At 38.8% G+C, this 21,680-nt stretch overlaps 1 long non-coding RNA gene across 1 annotated transcript; it reads right to left on the reverse strand.

Annotated features, from left to right (window-relative positions):
• Window positions 1–14,710: 14,710 nt before the first annotated feature.
• LOC120942651 lies at window positions 14,711–16,757 on the reverse strand. The gene is made up of 2 exons (XR_005750220.1): window positions 16,704–16,757; window positions 14,711–14,923 (listed from the first exon to the last, which is right to left on the reverse strand). It is a non-coding gene; the product is annotated as an uncharacterized LOC120942651 (long non-coding RNA).
• Between the last annotated feature and the right edge of the window lie 4,923 nt (window positions 16,758–21,680).

Raw genomic sequence — 21,680 nt, forward strand, 5'->3', positions numbered from 1 at the left:
CGTTTTTTATTATTCTTAATTTTAATTTTATTCCGTACGTTTTTTGGCTCTGCGTAACTTCTGCATACTTTCAGCTATTGAGACCATTTAACTTTTAAAATGTTCGTCTCATTCAGCTAACGATGGGACTTCTTCAAGTTTTTTTGTACTATTTATACTTTTTAAAATATTAAGCTTTTAGACACTTTTTTTTAACATTGAAGTCAATGAGAACATCCTTTTTCCTGCTTCAAAACACACGTTCTGCCAAAAGTTTCAGCTCCTTCATACTTTCACTTACAGACACCAAACAAACTTTAAAGCAGTCACAAAATATTCAGCTATCCAAACATGACTTTTTAGATTGATATCTTTTACGGTTTTTGTGAAAACGCAATTTACGTTTAGTGATTTTTTTATCGGTTATAATGTAATCCTATGGAGCAGGTTTAGAGTGTGTCATGTGACCTTTAGAGTGCAGATCATCCACAAAAACTATTATCTTTAAAAAAAGGGGGAACAAATTGCTCTCACGCCCACAAGATCTACTTGTCATACACAATTTATATATCAAAACGTAGGTATGCTTGTCTGGTTTCAGGCAATGTGATCAGTTTTGTGATACGTATTTTAGTTTTAGTTCCAGGAGCTTCTAAAGGACAAGAGTCATGTTAAAAAGTCTAAAAAATGTTTCTGCAAAACACACAAAGACGCTCTTTTCTAAATCGCTGACATGGCCACATTTTTAAGTTTATCAACATAAATTTCATATCGATGCGTTCACAAGGGCCGTGTCTTTCAAACGGTGAAGTCGCTGTATCGATCGCATGTACGGTTGTGGATTTATTACGTTTTGTTTGAAGGCTTCGATGACTGATTTTGTGTGTGGATGAAAGCGTTTCTAATGGTATTTTGATTCCCTAAATAGCTTTCCTTACCTCAGTGCAGTCCTCCTCCCCCACCTCATGTGGAGAAAGCCTCTTGAGGGGGGAGGGGCGACCAGGCAAGTCAGGACACTCTCTATATTGCAGATAGAGAAAGGAGCTGTGTGATATTAGGCTTTATAAGTACTGAAGGAACACTGCTTGTATGTCCTAATGATAGTGTAGTGGTTATGGTGATTGGCTTTTGTGCGGGCTCAGCAATTCAGCTATTCAGCATTCCCACTCGCATTTTCCTCAGGAAATGCATTGTCTAGTTATTCTTAATTTTAATTTTATTCCGTACGTTTTTTGGCTCTGCGTAACTTCTGCATACTTTCAGCTATTGAGACCATTCAACTTTTAAAATGTTCATCTCGTTCAGCTAACGATGGGACTTCTTCAAGTTTTTTTGTACTATTTATACTTTTTAAAATATTAAGCTTTTAGACACTTTTTTTTAACATTGAAGTCAATGAGAACATCCTTTTTCCTGCTTCAAAACACACGTTCTGCCAAAAGTTTCAGCTCCTTCATACTTTCACTTACAGACACCAAACAAACTTTAAAGCAGTCACAAAATATTCAGCTATCCAAACATGACTTTTTAGATTGATATCTTTTACGGTTTTTGTGAAAACGCAATTTACGTTTAGTGATTTTTTTATCGGTTATAATGTAATCCTATGGAGCAGGTTTAGAGTGTGTCATGTGACCTTTAGAGTGGAGATCATCCACAAAAACTATTATCTTTAAAAAAAGGGGGAACAAATTGCTCTCACGCCCACAAGATCTACTTGTCATACACAATTTATATATCAAAACGTAGGTATGCTTGTCTGGTTTCAGGCAATGTGATCAGTTTTGTGATACGTATTTTAGTTTTAGTTCCAGGAGCTTCTAAAGGACAAGAGTCATGTTAAAAAGTCTAAAAAATGTTTCTGCAAAACACACAAAGACGCTCTTTTCTAAATCGCTGACATGGCCACATTTTTAAGTTTATCAACATAAATTTCATATCGATGCGTTCACAAGGGCCGTGTCTTTCAAACGGTGAAGTCGCTGTATCGATCGCATGTACGGTTGTGGATTTATTACGTTTTGTTTGAAGGCTTCGATGACTGATTTTGTGTGTGGATGAAAGCGTTTCTAATGGTATTTTGATTCCCTAAATAGCTTTCCTTACCTCAGTGCAGTCCTCCTCCCCCACCTCATGTGGAGAAAGCCTCTTGAGGGGGGAGGGGCGACCAGGCAAGTCAGGACACTCTCTATATTGCAGATAGAGAAAGGAGCTGTGTGATATTAGGCTTTATAAGTACTGAAGGAACACTGCTTGTATGTCCTAATGATAGTGTAGTGGTTATGGTGATTGGCTTTTGTGCGGGCTCAGCAATTCAGCTATTCAGCATTCCCACTCGCATTTTCCTCAGGAAATGCATTGTCTAGTCGTTTTTTATTATTCTTCTTCTTAATTTTATTCCGTACGTTTTTTGGCTCTGCGTAACTTCTGCATACTTTGAGCTATTGAGACCATTCAACTTTTAAAATGTTCATCTCGTTCAGCTAACGATGGGACTTCTTCAAGTTTTTTTGTACTATTTATACTTTTTAAAATATTAAGCTTTTAGACACTTTTTTTTAACATTGAAGTCAATGAGAACATCCTTTTTCCTGCTTCAAAACACACGTTCTGCCAAAAGTTTCAGCTCCTTCATACTTTCACTTACAGACACCAAACAAACTTTAAAGCGGTCACAAAATATTCAGCTATCCAAACATGACTTTTTAGATTGATATCTTATACGGTTTTTGTGAAAACGCAATTTACGTTTAGTGATTTTTTTATCGGTTATAATGTAATCCTATGGAGCAGGTTTAGAGTGTGTCATGTGACCTTTAGAGTGGAGATCTTTGAAAACAAAAATTATCTTTAAAAAAAGGGCGAACAAATTGCTCTCACGCCCACAAGATCTACTTGTCATACACAATTTATATATCAAAACGTAGGTATGCTTGTCTGGTTTCAGGCAATGTGATCAGTTTTGTGATACGTATTTTAGTTTTAGTTCCAGGAGCTTCTAAAGGACAAGAGTGACAAAACCACTCTCATTGACCGTCCATGTTAAAAATTTTAAAAATTTTCCTGCAAAACACACAAAGACGCTCTTTTCTAAATCGCTGGCATGGCCACAATTTTAAGTTTATCAACATAAATTTCATATCGATGCGTTCACAAGGGCCGCGTCTTTCAAACGGTGAAGTCGCTGTATCGATCGCATGTACGGTTGTGGATTTATTACGTTTTGTTTGGAGGCGTAATTAATGTATTGGTCTGTGAATTAAAAGGCGTTTGTAATGGAATTTCTTTCCATAAATAGCTTTCCTTACCTCAGTGCAATATTCCTCCTCACTGACCTGGGGGGGAGGGGAAACCTCTTGAGGGGGGAGGGGCGACCAGGAAGTCAGGATACTCTCTACTTTGCAGATAGAGAAAGGAGCTGTGTGTCCTAAAGATAGTGTAGTGGTTATGGTGAATGGCTTTGGTGCGGGCTCAGCAATTCAGCATTCCCACTCGCATTTTCCTCAGGGAATGCATTTTCTAGTTCTTCTTCTTAATTTTAATTTTAATTTTAATTTTATTATTCCGTACGTTTTTTGGCTCTGCGTAACTTCTGCATACTTTGAGCTATTGAGACCATTCAACTTTTAAAATGTTCATCTCGTTCAGCTAACGATGGGACTTCTTCAAGTTTTTTTGTACTATTTATACTTTTTAAAATATTAAGCTTTTAGACACTTTTTTTTAACATTGAAGTCAATGAGAACATCCTTTTTCCTGCTTCAAAACACACGTTCTGCCAAAAGTTTCAGCTCCTTCATACTTTCACTTACAGACACCAAACAAACTTTAAAGCGGTCACAAAATATTCAGCTATCCAAACATGACTTTTCAGATTGATATCTTTTACGGTTTTTGTGAAAACGCAATTTACGTTTAGCGATTTTTTCAGAAAATGGAATCGGTTATAATGTAACCCTATGGAAGGGATTTAGAGTGTGTCATGTGACCTTTACAGTGGAGATCTTTGAAAACAAAAATTATCTTTAAAAAAAGGGCGAACAAATTGCTCTCACGCCCACAAGATCTACTTGTCATACACAATTTATATATCAAAACGTAGGTATGCTTGTCTGGTTTCAGGCAATGTGATCAGTTTTGTGATACGTATTTTAGTTTTAGTTCCAGGAGCTTCTAAAGGACAAGAGCGACAAAACCACTCTCATTGACCGTCCATGTTAAAAATTTTAAAAATTTTCCTGCAAAACACACAAAGACGCTCTTTTCTAAATCGCTGGCATGGCCACAATTTTAAGTTTATCAACATAAATTTCATATCGATGCGTTCACAAGGGCCGTGTCTTTCAAACGGTGAAGTCGCTGTATCGATCGCATGTACGGTTGTGGATTTATTACGTTTTGTTTGAAGGCGTAATTCATGTATTGGTCTGTGAATTAAAAAGCGTTTGTAATGGAATTTCTTTCCATAACTAGAAAATGCATTTCCTGAGGAAAATGCGAGTGGGAATGCTGAATTGCTGAGCCCGCACCAATGCCATTCACCATAACCACTACACTATCTTTAGGACACACAGCTCCTTTCTCTATCTGCAAAGTAGAGAGTATGCTGACTTCCTGGTCGCCCCTCCCCCCTCAAGAGGTTTCTCCTCCCCCCAGGTCAGTGAGGAGGAATATTGCACTGAGGTAAGGAAAGCTATTTATGGAAAGAAATGCCATTACAAACGCTTTTTAATTCACAGACCAATACATGAATTACGCCTTCAAACAAAACATAATAAATCCACAACCGTACATGCGATCGATACAGCGACTTCACCGTTTGAAAGACACGGCCCTTGTGAACGCATCGATATGAAATTTATGTTGATAAACTTAAAAATGTGGCCATGTCAGCGATTTAGAAAAGAGCGTCTTTGTGTGTTTTGCAGAAACATTTTTTAGACTTTTTAACATGACTCTTGTCCTTTAGAAGCTCCTGGAACTAAAACTAAAATACGTATCACAAAACTGATCACATTGCCTGAAACCAGACAAGCATACCTACGTTTTGATATATAAATTGTGTATGACAAGTAGATCTTGTGGGCGTGAGAGCAATTTGTTCCCCCTTTTTTTAAAGATAATAGTTTTTGTGGATGATCTCCACTCTAAAGGTCACATGACACACTCTAAACCTGCTCCATAGGATTACATTATAACCGATAAAAAAATCACTAAACGTAAATTGCGTTTTCACAAAAACCGTAAAAGATATCAATCTAAAAAGTCATGTTTGGATAGCTGAATATTTTGTGACTGCTTTAAAGTTTGTTTGGTGTCTGTAAGTGAAAGTATGAAGGAGCTGAAACTTTTGGCAGAACGTGTGTTTTGAAGCAGGAAAAAGGATGTTCTCATTGACTTCAATGTTAAAAAAAAGTGTCTAAAAGCTTAATATTTTAAAAAGTATAAATAGTACAAAAAAACTTGAAGAAGTCCCATCGTTAGCTGAACGAGATGAACATTTTAAAAGTTGAATGGTCTCAATAGCTGAAAGTATGCAGAAGTTACGCAGAGCCAAAAAACGTACGGAATAAAATTAAAATTAAAATTAAGAACTAGAAAATGCATTCCCTGAGGAAAATGCGAGTGGGAATGCTGAATTGCTGAGCCCGCACCAAAGCCATTCACCATAACCACTACACTATCTTTAGGACACACAGCTCCTTTCTCTATCTGCAAAGTAGAGAGTATCCTGACTTCCTGGTCGCCCCTCCCCCCTCAGGAGGTTTCCCCTCCCCCCAGGTCAGTGAGGAGGAATATTGCACTGAGGTAGAAAGCTATTTATGGAAAGAAATTCCATTACAAACGCCTTTTAATTCACAGACCAATACATTAATTATGCCTCCAAACAAAACGTAATAAATCCACAACCGTACATGCGATCGATACAGCGACTTCACCGTTTGAAAGACACGGCCCTTGTGAACGCATCGATATGAAATTTATGTTGATAAACTTAAAATTGTGGCCATGCCAGCGATTTAGAAAAGAGCGTCTTTGTGTGTTTTGCAGGAAAATTTTAAATTTTTTTAACATGGACGGTCAATGAGAGTGGTTTTGTCACTCTTGTCCTTTAGAAGCTCCTGGAACTAAAACTAAAATACGTATCACAAAACTGATCACATTGCCTGAAACCAGACAAGCATACCTACGTTTTGATATATAAATTGTGTATGACAAGTAGATCTTGTGGGCGTGAGAGCAATTTGTTCGCCCTTTTTTTAAAGATAATTTTTGTTTTCAAAGATCTCCACTCTAAAGGTCACATGACACACTCTAAATCCCTTCCATAGGGTTACATTATAACCGATTCCATTTTCTGAAAAAATCGCTAAACGTAAATTGCGTTTTCACAAAAACCGTAAAAGATATCAATCTGAAAAGTCATGTTTGGATAGCTGAATATTTTGTGACCGCTTTAAAGTTTGTTTGGTGTCTGTAAGTGAAAGTATGAAGGAGCTGAAACTTTTGGCAGAACGTGTGTTTTGAAGCAGGAAAAAGGATGTTCTCATTGACTTCAATGTTAAAAAAAAGTGTCTAAAAGCTTAATATTTTAAAAAGTATAAATAGTACAAAAAAACTTGAAGAAGTCCCATCGTTAGCTGAATGAGACGAACATTTTAAAAGTTAAATGGTCTCAATAGCTGAAAGTATGCAGAAGTTACGCAGAGCCAAAAAACGTACGGAATAAAATTAAGAAGAAGAATAATAAACTAGACAATGCATTTCCTGAGGAAAATGCGAGTGGGAATGCTGAATAGCTGAATTGCTGAGCCCGCACAAAAGCCAATCACCATAACCACTACACTATCATTAGGACATACAAGCAGTGTTCCTTCAGTACTTATAAAGCCTAATATCACACAGCTCCTTTCTCTATCTGCAATATAGAGAGTGTCCTGACTTGCCTGGTCGCCCCTCCCCCCTCAAGAGGCTTTCTCCACATGAGGTGGGGGAGGAGGACTGCACTGAGGTAAGGAAAGCTATTTAGGGAATCAAAATACCATTAGAAACGCTTTCATCCACACACAAAATCAGTCATCGAAGCCTTCAAACAAAACGTAATAAATCCACAACCGTACATGCGATCGATACAGCGACTTCACCGTTTGAAAGACACGGCCCTTGTGAACGCATCGATATGAAATTTATGTTGATAAACTTAAAAATGTGGCCATGTCAGCGATTTAGAAAAGAGCGTCTTTGTGTGTTTTGCAGAAACATTTTTTAGACTTTTTAACATGACTCTTGTCCTTTAGAAGCTCCTGGAACTAAAACTAAAATACGTATCACAAAACTGATCACATTGCCTGAAACCAGACAAGCATACCTACGTTTTGATATATAAATTGTGTATGACAAGTAGATCTTGTGGGCGTGAGAGCAATTTGTTCCCCCTTTTTTTAAAGATAATAGTTTTTGTGGATGATCTCCACTCTAAAGGTCACATGACACACTCTAAACCTGCTCCATAGGATTACATTATAACCGATAAAAAAATCACTAAACGTAAATTGCGTTTTCACAAAAACCGTAAAAGATATCAATCTAAAAAGTCATGTTTGGATAGCTGAATATTTTGTGACTGCTTTAAAGTTTGTTTGGTGTCTGTAAGTGAAAGTATGAAGGAGCTGAAACTTTTGGCAGAACGTGTGTTTTGAAGCAGGAAAAAGGATGTTCTCATTGACTTCAATGTTAAAAAAAAGTGTCTAAAAGCTTAATATTTTAAAAAGTATAAATAGTACAAAAAAACTTGAAGAAGTCCCATCGTTAGCTGAACGAGATGAACATTTTAAAAGTTGAATGGTCTCAATAGCTGAAAGTATGCAGAAGTTACGCAGAGCCAAAAAACGTACGGAATAAAATTAAAATTAAGAATAATAAAAAACGAATATCAATACTGGGAATGCTTATTAAAGCATTCCCACTAAAAACGAATATCAATACTGGGAATGCTTATTAAAGCATTCCCACTAACTAGAAAATGCATTCCCTGAGGAAAATGCGAGTGGGAATGCTGAATTGCTGAGCCCGCACCAAAGCCATTCACCATAACCACTACACTATCTTTAGGACACACAGCTCCTTTCTCTATCTGCAAAGTAGAGAGTATCCTGACTTCCTGGTCGCCCCTCCCCCCTCAAGAGGTTTCCCCTCCCCCAGGTCAGTGAGGAGGAATATTGCACTGAGGTAGAAAGCTATTTATGGAAAGAAATTCCATTACAAACGCCTTTTAATTCACAGACCAATACATTAATTATGCCTCCAAACAAAACGTAATAAATCCACAACCGTACATGCGATCGATACAGCGACTTCACCGTTTGAAAGACACGGCCCTTGTGAACGCATCGATATGAAATTTATGTTGATAAACTTAAAATTGTGGCCATGCCAGCGATTTAGAAAAGAGCGTCTTTGTGTGTTTTGCAGGAAAATTTTAATTTTTTTTAACATGGACGGTCAATGAGAGTGGTTTTGTCGCTCTTGTCCTTTAGAAGCTCCTGGAACTAAAACTAAAATACGTATCACAAAACTGATCACATTGCCTGAAACCAGACAAGCATACCTACGTTTTGATATATAAATTGTGTATGACAAGTAGATCTTGTGGGCGTGAGAGCAATTTGTTCGCCCTTTTTTTAAAGATAATTTTTGTTTTCAAAGATCTCCACTCTAAAGGTCACATGACACACTCTAAATCCCTTCCATAGGGTTACATTATAACCGATTCCATTTTCTGAAAAAAGCGCTAAACGTAAATTGCGTTTTCACAAAAACCGTAAAAGATATCAATCTGAAAAGTCATGTTTGGATAGCTGAATATTTTGTGACCGCTTTAAAGTTTGTTTGGTGTCTGTAAGTGAAAGTATGAAGGAGCTGAAACTTTTGGCAGAACGTGTGTTTTGAAGCAGGAAAAAGGATGTTCTCATTGACTTCAATGTTAAAAAAAAGTGTCTAAAAGCTTAATATTTTAAAAAGTATAAATAGTACAAAAAAACTTGAAGAAGTCCCATCGTTAGCTGAATGAGACGAACATTTTAAAAGTTAAATGGTCTCAATAGCTGAAAGTATGCAGAAGTTACGCAGAGCCAAAAAACGTACGGAATAAAATTAAGAAGAAGAATAATAAAAAACGAATATCAATACTGGGAATGCTTATTAAAGCATTCCCACTAATAATAAAAAACGAATATCAATACTGGGAATGCTTATTAAAGCATTCCCACTAAATAGCTTTCTACCTCAGTGCAATATTCCTCCTCACTGACCTGGGGGGAGGGGAAACCTCCTGAGGGGGGAGGGGCGACCAGGAAGTCAGGATACTCTCTACTTTGCAGATAGAGAAAGGAGCTGTGTGTCCTAAAGATAGTGTAGTGGTTATGGTGAATGGCTTTGGTGCGGGCTCAGCAATTCAGCATTCCCACTCGCATTTTCCTCAGGGAATGCATTTTCTAGTTCTTCTTCTTAATTTTAATTTTAATTTTATTCCGTACGTTTTTTGGCTCTGCGTAACTTCTGCATACTTTCAGCTATTGAGACCATTTAACTTTTAAAATGTTCGTCTCATTCAGCTAACGATGGGACTTCTTCAAGTTTTTTTGTACTATTTATACTTTTTAAAATATTAAGCTTTTAGACACTTTTTTTTAACATTGAAGTCAATGAGAACATCCTTTTTCCTGCTTCAAAACACACGTTCTGCCAAAAGTTTCAGCTCCTTCATACTTTCACTTACAGACACCAAACAAACTTTAAAGCGGTCACAAAATATTCAGCTATCCAAACATGACTTTTTAGATTGATATCTTATACGGTTTTTGTGAAAACACAATTTACGTTTAGTGATTTTTTTATCGGTTATAATGTAATCCTATGGAGCAGGTTTAGAGTGTGTCATGTGACCTTTAGAGTGGAGATCTTTGAAAACAAAAATTATCTTTAAAAAAAGGGCGAACAAATTGCTCTCACGCCCACAAGATCTACTTGTCATACACAATTTATATATCAAAACGTAGGTATGCTTGTCTGGTTTCAGGCAATGTGATCAGTTTTGCGATAGGCATTTGACTTTTAGTTCCAGGAGCTTCTAAAGGACAAGTGCCTCAAACGCCCTCCCATTGACCGTCATGTTAAAAAGTCTAAAAAAAATTCCTGCAAAACACACAAAGACGCTCTTTTCTAAATCGCTGACATGGCCACATTTTTAAGTTTATCAACATAAATTTCATATCGATGCGTTCACAAAAGCCTTGTGTTTCAAATGGTGTAGTCGCTGTATCGATCGCATGTACGGTTGTGGATTTATTACGTTTTGTTTGAAGGCTACGATAACTGATTTTGCGTGTGGATGAAAGCGTTTCTAATGGTATTTTGATTCCCTAAATAGCTTTCCTTACCTCAGTGCAGTCCTCCTCCCCCACCTCATGTGGAGAAAGCCTCTTGAGGGGGGAGGGGGAGGGGCGACCAGGCAAGTCAGGACACTCTCTATATTGCAGATAGAGAAAGGAGCTGTGTGATATTAGGCTTTATAAGTACTGAAGGAACACTGCTTGTATGTCCTAAATATACTGTAGTGGTTATGGTGAATGGCTTTGGTGCGGGCTCAGCAATTCAGCATTCCCACTCGCATTTTCCTCAGGAAATGCATTGTCTAGTTATTAGTGGGAATGCTTTAATAAGCATTCCCAGTATTGATATTCGTTTTTTATTATTCTTAATTTTAATTTTAATTTTATTCCGTACGTTTTTTGGCTCTGCGTAACTCCTGCATACTTTCAGCTATTGAGACCATTCAACTTTTAAAATGTTCATCTCGTTCAGCTAACGATGGGACTTCTTCAAGTTTTTTTGTACTATTTATACTTTTTAAAATATTAAGCTTTTAGACACTTTTTTTTAACATTGAAGTCAATGAGAACATCCTTTTTCCTGCTTCAAAACACACGTTCTGCCAAAAGTTTCAGCTCCTTCATACTTTCACTTACAGACACCAAACAAACTTTAAAGCGGTCACAAAATATTCAGCTATCCAAACATGACTTTTTAGATTGATATCTTTTACGGTTTTTGTAAAAACGCAATTTATGTTTAGTGATTTTTTTATTGGTTATAATGTAATCCTATGGAGCAGGTTTAGAGTGTGTCATGTGACCTTTAGAGTGGAGATCATCCACAAAAAATATTATCTTTAAAAAAAGGGGGAACAAATTGCTCTCACGCCCACAAGATCTACTTGTCATACACAATTTATATATCAAAACGTAGGTATGCTTGTCTGGTTTCAGGCAATGTGATCAGTTTTGTGATACGTATTTTAGTTTTAGTTCCAGGAGCTTCTAAAGGACAAGAGTCATGTTAAAAAGTCTAAAAAATGTTTCTGCAAAACACACAAAGACGCTCTTTTCTAAATCACTGACATGGCCACATTTTTAAGTTTATCAACATAAATTTCATATCGATGCGTTCACAAGGGCCGTGTCTTTCAAACGGTGAAGTCGCTGTATCGATCGCATGTACGGTTGTGGATTTATTACGTTTTGTTTGAAGGCTTCGATAACTGATTTTGTGTGTGGATGAAAGCGTTTCTAATGGTATTTTGATTCCCTAAATAGCTTTCCTTACCTCAGTGCAGTCCTCCTCCCCCACCTCATGTGGAGAAAGCCTCTTGAGGGGGAGGGGCGACCAGGCAAGTCAAGACACTCTCTATATTGCAGATAGAGAAAGGAGCTGTGTGATATTAGGCTTTATAAGTACTGAAGGAACACTGCTTGTATGTCCTAAAGATAGTGTAGTGGTTATGGTGAATGGCTTTTGTGCGGGCTCAGCAATTCAGCTATTCAGCATTCCCACTCGCATTTTCCTCAGGAAATGCATTGTCTAGTTCTTAATTTTAATTTTAATTTTATTATTCCGTACGTTTTTTGGCTCTGCGTAACTTCTGCATACTTTCAGCTATTGAGACCATTCAACTTTTAAAATGTTCATCTCGTTCAGCTAACGATGGGACTTCTTCAAGTTTTTTTGTACTATTTATACTTTTTAAAATGTTAAGCTTTTAGACACTTTTTTTTAACATTGAAGTCAATGAGAACATCCTTTTTCCTGCTTCAAAACACACGTTCTGCCAAAAGTTTCAGCTCCTTCATACTTTCACTTACAGACACCAAACAAACTTTAAAGCGGTCACAAAATATTCAGCTATCCAAACATGACTTTTTAGATTGATATCTTATACGGTTTTTGTGAAAACGCAATTTACGTTTAGTGATTTTTTTATCGGTTATAATGTAATCCTATGGAGCAGGTTTAGAGTGTGTCATGTGACCTTTAGAGTGGAGATCTTTGAAAACAAAAATTATCTTTAAAAAAAGGGCGAACAAATTGCTCTCACGCCCAAAAGATCTACTTGTCATACACAATTTATATATCAAAACGTAGGTATGCTTGTCTGGTTTCAGGCAATGTGATCAGTTTTGCGATAGGCATTTGACTTTTAGTTCCAGGAGCTTCTAAAGGACAAGTGCCTCAAACGCCCTCCCATTGACCGTCATGTTAAAAAGTCTAAAAAAAATTCCTGCAAAACACACAAAGACGCTCTTTTCTAAATCGCTGACATGGCTACATTTTTAAATTTATCAACATAAATTTCATATCGATGCGTTCACAAAAGCCTTGTGTTTCAAATGGTGTAGTCGCTGTATCGATCGCATGTACGGTTGTGGATTTATTACGTTTTGTTTGAAGGCTACGATAACTGATTTTGCGTGTGGATGAAAGCGTTTCTAATGGTATTTTGATTCCCTAAATAGCTTTCCTTACCTCAGTGCAGTCCTCCTCCCCCACCTCATGTGGATAAAGCCTCTTGAGGGGGGAGGGGCGACCAGGCAAGTCAGGACACTCTCTATATTGCAGATAGAGAAAGGAGCTGTGTGATATTAGGCTTTATAAGTACTGAAGGAACACTGCTTGTATGTCCTAAATATACTGTAGTGGTTATGGTGAATGGCTTTGGTGCGGGCTCAGCAATTCAGCATTCCCACTCGCATTTTCCTCAGGAAATGCATTGTCTAGTTCCTTACGTTTTTTGGTTCTGCGTAACTTCGGCATACTTTCAGCTATTGAGACCATTCAACTGTAAAAATGTTCGTCTCGTTCAGCTAATGATGGGACTTCAAGTTTTTTTGGACTATTTACACTTTTATAAATTTTAAGCTTTTAGACCCTTTTTTTTAACATTGAAGTCAATGAGAACATCCTTTTCCCCTTTGAAATCACATGCCCTGCCAAAAGTTTCATCTACTTCATACTTTCACTTACAGACACTAAACAAACTTTAAAGCGGTCACAAAATATTTAGCTATCCGGCTATGACTTTTCAGATCGTTATCGTTTACAATTTTTGGTGAAAACGCAATTTACGTTTGGCGAATTTTTTACGAAAATGCAATCGGTTATAATGTAATCCTATGGAGGGGATTTAGAGTGTGTCATGTGACCTTAACATTGGAGATCTTTGTAATTAAAAATATCTTTAAAAAAAGGGGAAACAAATTGCTCTCACGCCCACAAGATCTACTTTTCATACACAATTTATATATCAAAACGTAGCTATGCTTGTCTGGTTTCAGGCAATGTGATCAGTTCTGCGATACGTATTTTAGTTTTAGTTCTTGGAGCTTCTAAAGGACAACAGTCTGAAATTATGTCTCATAGACTCTCATGTTAAATTATCTAAAAAATGTTGCTGCAAAACACACAAAGACGCTCTTTTCTAAATCGCAGACATGGCCACATTTTTAAGTTTATCAACATAAATTTCATATCGATGCGTTCACAAGGGCAGTGTATTTCAAACGGTGTAGTCGTTGTATCAATCGCATGTACGGTTGAGGATTTATTAAGCTTTGTTTGGAGGCTTAAATCATGTATTTGATCTGTGAATTAAAAGCGTTTGTAATGTTATTTCTTTCCATAAATAGCTTTCCTTACCTCAGTGCAATATTTCTCCTCACTGACCTGGGGGGGAGGGGAAACCTCTTGAGGGGGGAGTGGCGACCATGAAGTCAGCATACTCTATACTTTGCAGATAGAGAAAGAAGCTGTGTGTCCTAAAGATAGTGTAGTGGTTATGGTGAATGTCTTTGGCAAGGGGCTCAGCAATTAAGCTAATCAGCATTCCCACTCACATTTTCCTCAGGAAATGCATTGTCTAGTTACATTATATTTTAATACTACTGCTGCTGCCTCCATGCTGAGTAAAGCTTCATGACCTCTCTGGCACAGCGGATCCACCAACAGCCTCCGCTACAAGCTACCAGACCGGATCTAAACAGCAAGTGTAACTAAAACAATGAACCTTATGTTAAACCCTGGTTTGCGGCCTTTATACTGCAACCATTGGGCTGTCTGTAAGAGCTAATCTGCATTCTCTCTCTCTTTCTTGCTCTCCCTCTCTCTCTGTATATATGTATATATTTTTGCTTTTGTTATGTTCATTTTTCAACAGTTTATTTTGTGTTCGTCGTGTCTGTGTCGTGTGCTTTAGTTTGTCCTAGGTTTCTGTTAAATAAAATAATAGTATAAAATGTTTTTGCTTATTATGAAGTTAGATGTGTTGATGTTGATTTGTTTGATGTGAAGTTAGATGTGTTGAAAAACCTACAAATCTATCTCAAAAAGAAATGAAACATTTCCAAAAAATAAGATTTTTTAATAAAAAAATAAATTCAGATATAACTCTGATTGAGCTTCTGAAGCCGTTCCATCTCAGCAATATTTTTTGATTGCTGCTGCTCTAGCAGCGCATTTTGTTGAGTCAGGTAGCGGATTTGGCGTTGATTTCCCAGGATCCTCTGGTGGGTTTTCTTTATGAGCGCGTTCTGCCTCATCATCTTTCTTGATACTGTTAGGATATAATAAAAAAACATTTGGATTTCAAAGAACGTTACCAAATAAATAAAATATTTTTTTTGCTTATTAATCAATCATTATCATGTGTATACACTTGTTATGTGTCTAACACATCCCGGGAGTGCAGAATTATTAGGCAAATGAGTATTTGGACCACATCATCCTCTTTATGCATGTTGTCTTACTCCAAGCTGTATAGGCTCGAAAGCCTACTACCGATTAGGCATATTAGGTAATGTACATCTCTGTAATGAGAAGGTGTGTGGTCTAATGACATCAACACTCTATATCAGGTGTGCATAATTATTAGTCAATTTCCTTTCCTTTGGCAAAATGGGCCAAAAGAAGGACTTGACAGACTCTGAAAAGTCCAAAATAGAGAGGTATCTAGCAGAGGGATGCAGCACTCTTAAAATTGCAAAGCTTCTGAAGCGTGATCATCGAACAAAAGAAGCGTGTGGAAAAACAAAGGCGCAAAATAACTGCCCATGAATTGAGAAAAGTTAAGCGTGCAGCTGCCAAGATGCCACTTGCCACCAGATTGGCCATATTTCAGAGCTGCAACATCACTGGGGTGCCCAAAAGCACAAGGTGTGCAATACCCAGAGACATGGCCAAGGTAAGAAAGGCTGAAAGACGACGACCACTGAACAAGACACACAAGCTGCAACGTCAAGACTGTGCCAATAAATATCTCAAAGATTTTTCTAAGGTTTTATGGACTGATGAAATGAGAGTGAGTCTTGATGGGCCAGATGGAAGAGCCCGTGGCTGGATTGGTAAAGGGCAGAGAGCTCCAGTCCGACTCAGACGCCAGCAAGGTGGTGGTGGAGTACTGGTTTGGGCTGGTATCATCAAAGATGAGCTTGTGGGGCCTTTTCGGATTGAGGATGGAGTCAAGCTCAACTCCTAGTCCTACTGCCAGATTATGGAAGAGACCTTCTTCAAGCAGTGGTACAGGAAGAAGTCTGCATCCTTCAAGAAAAACATGATTTTAATGCAGGACAATGCTCCATCACACGTGTCAAAGTACTCCACAGCGTGGCTGGCAAGAAAGGGTATTAAAGAAAAAAAACTAATGACATGGCCTCCTTGTTCACCTGATCTGAACCCCATTGAGAACCTGTGGTCCATCATCAAATGTGAGATTTACAAGGAGGGAAAACAGTACACCTCTCTGAACAGTGTCTGTGAGGCTGCGGTTGCTGCTGCACGCAATGTTGATGGTGAACAGATCAAAACACTGACAGAATCCATGGATGTCAGGCTTTTGAGTGTCCTTGCAAAGAAAGGTGGCTATATTGGTCACTGATTTGTTTTTGTTTTGTTTTGTTTTTGAATGTCAGAAATGTATATTTGTGAATGTTGAGATGTTATATTGGTTTCACTGTTAAAAATAAATAATTGAAATGGGTATATATTTATTTTTTTGTTAAGTTGCCTAATAATTCTGCACAGTAATAGTAGTCACCTGCACACACAGATATCCCCCTAAAATAGCTAACACTAAAAACAAACTAAAAACTACTTCCAAAAATATTCAGCTTTGATATTAATGAGTTTTTGGGGTTCATTGAGAACATGGTTGTTGTTCAATAATAAAATGAATCCTCAAAAATACAACTTGCCTAATAATTCTGCACTACCTGTATACTTCTATCATAAATACCATATTATGGTTCTGCAATCTGACGGGTGCGCTTTATATGTTGTCCATTTTTATATCTACATTTTATTGTTGAAATGTTATTCATCATTGTGCACATATTTACCTTCCTGAGCGAGGCTCATCGCAACGGGCTCTTCTTGGACCTCGACCTCTCCATGATATCCTCTTCCTCACCAGTAGTTTCTTGGAGGGGGGGATGCTCCTCAACAGGAGCTCTGGGTGGCGAGTTGGAGGGCCCTGGCTGCTCCTCCTCATCCCTCTCCTCCTCTGCCGCATCCTCCTCTGCCGCATCCTCCTCTGCCGCATCCTCCTCCTCCTCATCGGCCTGGCGCCTTCTGCGCTTGGCGCGCAACAACTGGTAACGGAGCTCCTATAATAACACAATGTTCATATATTATAAAAATGTTTTCTAATGACGTATGCAAATTCTGTGTACTCTGCTGTATTGTATATGAATACAAATTAATTTATATAGACAGTTAACCAATGGGACAATGTTATATTAAAGGGTCTTGTGGGCACTACAGGGGACTGAGCGTGAGCTGGGCTGCCACCATGGTAAAATGAGCTGTTTTTGTCGACTTTGTTTTGTTCAGACGATCTCATGTTAAAAAAAGGGCTTGATGGAGTACACGGGATTACTATAACAACCCCACGCCTAACACAGGAATTTAGTGGGAATCTATATATATAAAACTCAACGTGTGTGTGCATGTATGTATGTATGTATGTTCCACCATCACGTCCAAACGGCTAAAGATATTTACATGAAACTTGGCAAACAGGTTACTTATATGTCAGCCACAAACATAGGATAGGTGGTTTAACCCTTACCCACCCCCATTTGCCTTGGTCAGGGTTTTTCTTTAAAGTCCCATTCAACTCTATGGGAAATACATGTTACTTCATAACAGCTGTAGATATTTCGATAACACTTGGTCACATGTTACCTATACGTCCACTTAAAGTATAGGATCGTTAATTTATCCCTTAACTACCCCCATTGGTGAGGGTCTGGGTTTTTGTTTAAAGTCCCATGCAAAGCAATGGGAAAAGTATGTTCCCACATAACTTCTGTGTTCCTGTCTGCTGTCCCATTTCTTTTTTCAACAGTACTATGAATACCTTGGCTGGTGGTGATATATGTTACAACAACATGGCGTCTTGGTTAACAACATCTGACCTTACATTAATTACATATGACCTTACATAACTGTCACCAAAGGAGCTGCGGTGGCTCAACACGATTGCCACTGCGCTGACAAGCCATTCACCTCTGCAGCTAGGGGTTCGGATCCCGCTCTCGGCTACATGTGAATTGAGTTTGGTGGTCTCAGCCCGGCCCCCGGTGGGTGTGCTATGCGAGGTAAGCCTGTGCTTAGTACGCCCACCCCCCTCCCACAAAAACCACCACACTTACACACGTACTCGATATTGGGTTAACATGCAGGCACTCTGACCACGCGGTCTCTAAAAAGAGAGGCGAAGGACTAACGGGGCTGGTTGAGCAAGCAAATCCTCTTACTCCCTTATAGGGAGTCCCTCTGCCCCGTTGGGCTTCGAAGCGGAGCAGGTAGGACGGTCTGTGTGGGAGGACCCCCTCACACCCGCCATTGCCTACTCCCAACTCCTGCAGTCCGGCTCCTCTCCCTCGAGTTCACGCACAAAATACACTTTGGAAAAAAAAAACATAACTGTCACCAATAACTTACCTGGATGATATTTCTCATGGATACGCCTGACCCGGGTCATCTGGCGCCTCTTCAGGTCGGACCATTTTTTGAGGATCGCCAGGCGACTTGGTGCTTCGCCGTTTTGGGCGCGTAGTCCCTCAATTATGGAGCTGACAACAGCCTGTTTTTCTCGCTGCCTCTTCAGCTCATCATACCCTGTTTCCAGGAACTTCTGCAAGATGAAGAAAAAAGTATATTGTAATACTTTTGTTTAAAGCATTATGGATATATGACGTAAATGTATGGTATTCAACAATTGGAAGCATTCTCGCCTTATTAATCAATGACAGGGGTAACATGACAGATTTTATATCCTGCCATTTCGGTCGCCACCTTTTTTGCATAAATATAGCAGCCATTATCATTTGCATAATTATGTATATATGATTAACAACACAGGATACACGTATAGGGGAGATATGCGTTGCTATTCATCTGACCGCTATAATTTTTTTGGACACTGATAATGGGCCTGTACAATAGATTATTTTTTTTCATCCCTATCTTTATATAGGAACAATAATATGTTTGTTTCTTTTGACTTTTTGATGAATTAATTTTGAATAAATAATGGAGTTGATGTTATTTAACAACTACAACTACCAGCATGCTCTGATACACCATGTAGCTCATCCGTCACCAGCTGTACAACAATTATACTTTAACTCCCAGCATGCCTGGACAGTTAATGGCTGTCCGGTAATAACGGGGAGGCATGGGGTTCACAGTAGTTTCCCGCTGAGGGTTTGAGCTGCAGCGCCAAATTTGCTTCAGCTAGAAGCACACTGTAAGCCACAGCCCATGTGAATGTACCCTGTAAATTCACATTGGGGGAGAGGGGGGGGGGGGGGTAATTGCAGCCAGTTGCATGCAGGGAGTTGTAGTTTTGCAACAGCTGGAGGCAGAATTATTTCACATTGGTCACTTTCCTCACTCTCCCATCTTCCTTTTCCCCACTTTCTTTTATTATTTTTCCCCGTGTTCTGTTTTGTTTGTCACTCTTTTTGTTTTGGTGCTTGCACTTTATGTGTGGCGAGTAGGGTGCTGGTCCTCGAGCCAGTCTCTGAAAGTCTTGGGAGTTGGTAGACTCGGCCTTCTGGTTAGGTTCACCGGCTCTCATGGGGTCTCCCTTCGGGGGAGCCTCACCGAGGAGGGTTCTGTTTCGGCAGTCCATCCGAGGATGTTGGGTCCTTGTGGCTTCGGCTGCTTGGACCGAGATGGGTCCATATGGCTTCGGCTGTATGGACCACAGTAACTCTTTTCCCTGTCAGGAGCCTAACGCCCCGGGGGGTCAGAGACGGGACCTTTTCGGAGGACCACTGACGTATGCACCCGTCGCAGTTTTTTGTGATGTCACTCTTTAGGTGTGTGCACATTTTTCCCAGCACCGGGTGGAGTTTTTGGGTTGTGTTTTGCACGCCACAGGCTTTTCAACAGAAAAAAAACAGCTGGAGGCAGAATGGTTGCAAAACACTACGGGTTTGTTACCTAACTCAGGGTTTCAAGACCAGTCCACCTCCAGCTGTTGCAAAACTACTACTCCCATCAGCCACGGTCTGTCAGTGCATGCTAAGAATTTTACTTTTGCTGCATCTAGGGTGCCACAGTTTAGAGACCCGTGCATAAAGGCCTGAAAAATGTGGACCTGCAGAACTTAAAATACTAGAAGTGCCAGCATTCCCAGGCATGCTGGAAGTTGTAGTTCTGCAACATCTAAAGGGCAATATGTATTCGAACGTCCTTGGGCCTTGAGGACCCTGAAGTCAGGACGTTCGCATACGTCCTATGTCCAAAAAAATGTTAAATTCATTATGCTAAATAACAAGGAAAAGTGCCTAAATACACATTTAACAACCAGGGTGTCTGCAGCTGTCCAGGCATGCTGGGAGTTGTAGTTTTGTAAAAGCAGGAGACACATTGTTTGTGAAATATTAATATCTGATCATATATACTAACTTTTAAACTAGACTAAAATGCAGTTGAAGATAATGAAATAACAGTGGTCAAAATACTTACACAAATCAGCATCTTTTCCTCAGATACAGTGAAATTACTTCCAACCATCTTGCTCTGCGATTGCGATGCGATCATAAAGTTGGAAACTGGCAAGGGTCCAGGAAATGGTTGCGTGTTGGGCGCGTGTTGTTCGCGCGATTGCGCATGCGCGATCGAAAAATCGCAATCGCAATCGCTATTTTTTTTTGCTAAAATATCATAAATATTCGATTTCAGAGTGCTCCTACAGCAGTTTTCGAAATATCTGCAATCAATTTCGCATTCGCATTTTGTGAAATTGCGCTAAAATATCTCGAATATTCGATTTCAGAGTGAGCCAATCAGAGCACTCCTACAGCATTTGGGGAAATTCCGCAATAATCATCGCATTCGCAATATTGCGAAATTTCGATAAAATATAACGAATATTCTGAGCCAATCAGAGTGCTCCTACAGCATTTGTCGAAATTACGCAATAAATATCGCATTCGCATGTTGCGAAATTTCGATAAAATATCACGAATATTCTGATCCAATCAGAACGCTCCTCCAGCATTTGTCGAAATTGCGCAATAAATATCGCATTCGCATTTTGCGAAATTTCGATAAAATATCAAGAATATTCTGAGCCAATCAGAGTGCTCCTTCCGCATTTGCCGAATATTCACAATTATTTTGTATTGTAAAATATCACGAATATTCTGAGCCAATCAGAGTGCTCCTAGCGCTGTTGTCGAAATTTCGCCATCAATATCGCATTCGCATTTTGCGAAATTTCGACAAAATATCAAGAATATTCTGAGCCAATCAGAGTGCTCCTACCGCAGTTATTAAAAATTCGCAATTATTTTCGCATTCGCAATAGCGAAAAATCGCAATCGTTTAGTTTCGATAAAATATCACGAATATTCGAATTTAGCGAATATATCTCGAATATTCGAATATATATTCGAGATATATCGCGAAATCGAATATGGCATATTCTGCTCAACACTAGTCACAAGCGGCTCAGATATCAGGAAATCTCGATGAAACCTCAGGCTTATAGGTTCAAAAGACAGGAAATCCAGCAAGAGTAGATATCAGGGACACAACGATGGGGCTCCAAATCATATATCATGTATCACAACATCCACCCGGTAAAAATATGAAAAGGAAGAAGAACATGGGCGCACAGCGTAATTCTGCAAGTTATCTCACAGTATTTATTAAAAAGAAGGAAAACACTCACATTTGCGCTTTTTTCCTTCTTTTTAATAAATACTGTGAGATACCTTGCAGAATTACGCTATGTGCGCCCATGTTCTTCTTCCTTTTCATTTTTTTACCGGGTGGATGTTGTGATACATGAT

The sequence above is a fragment of the Rana temporaria genome, chromosome 6, assembly GCF_905171775.1.
Source record: "Rana temporaria chromosome 6, aRanTem1.1, whole genome shotgun sequence".
Taxonomy (NCBI): Eukaryota; Metazoa; Chordata; class Amphibia; order Anura; family Ranidae; genus Rana; species Rana temporaria.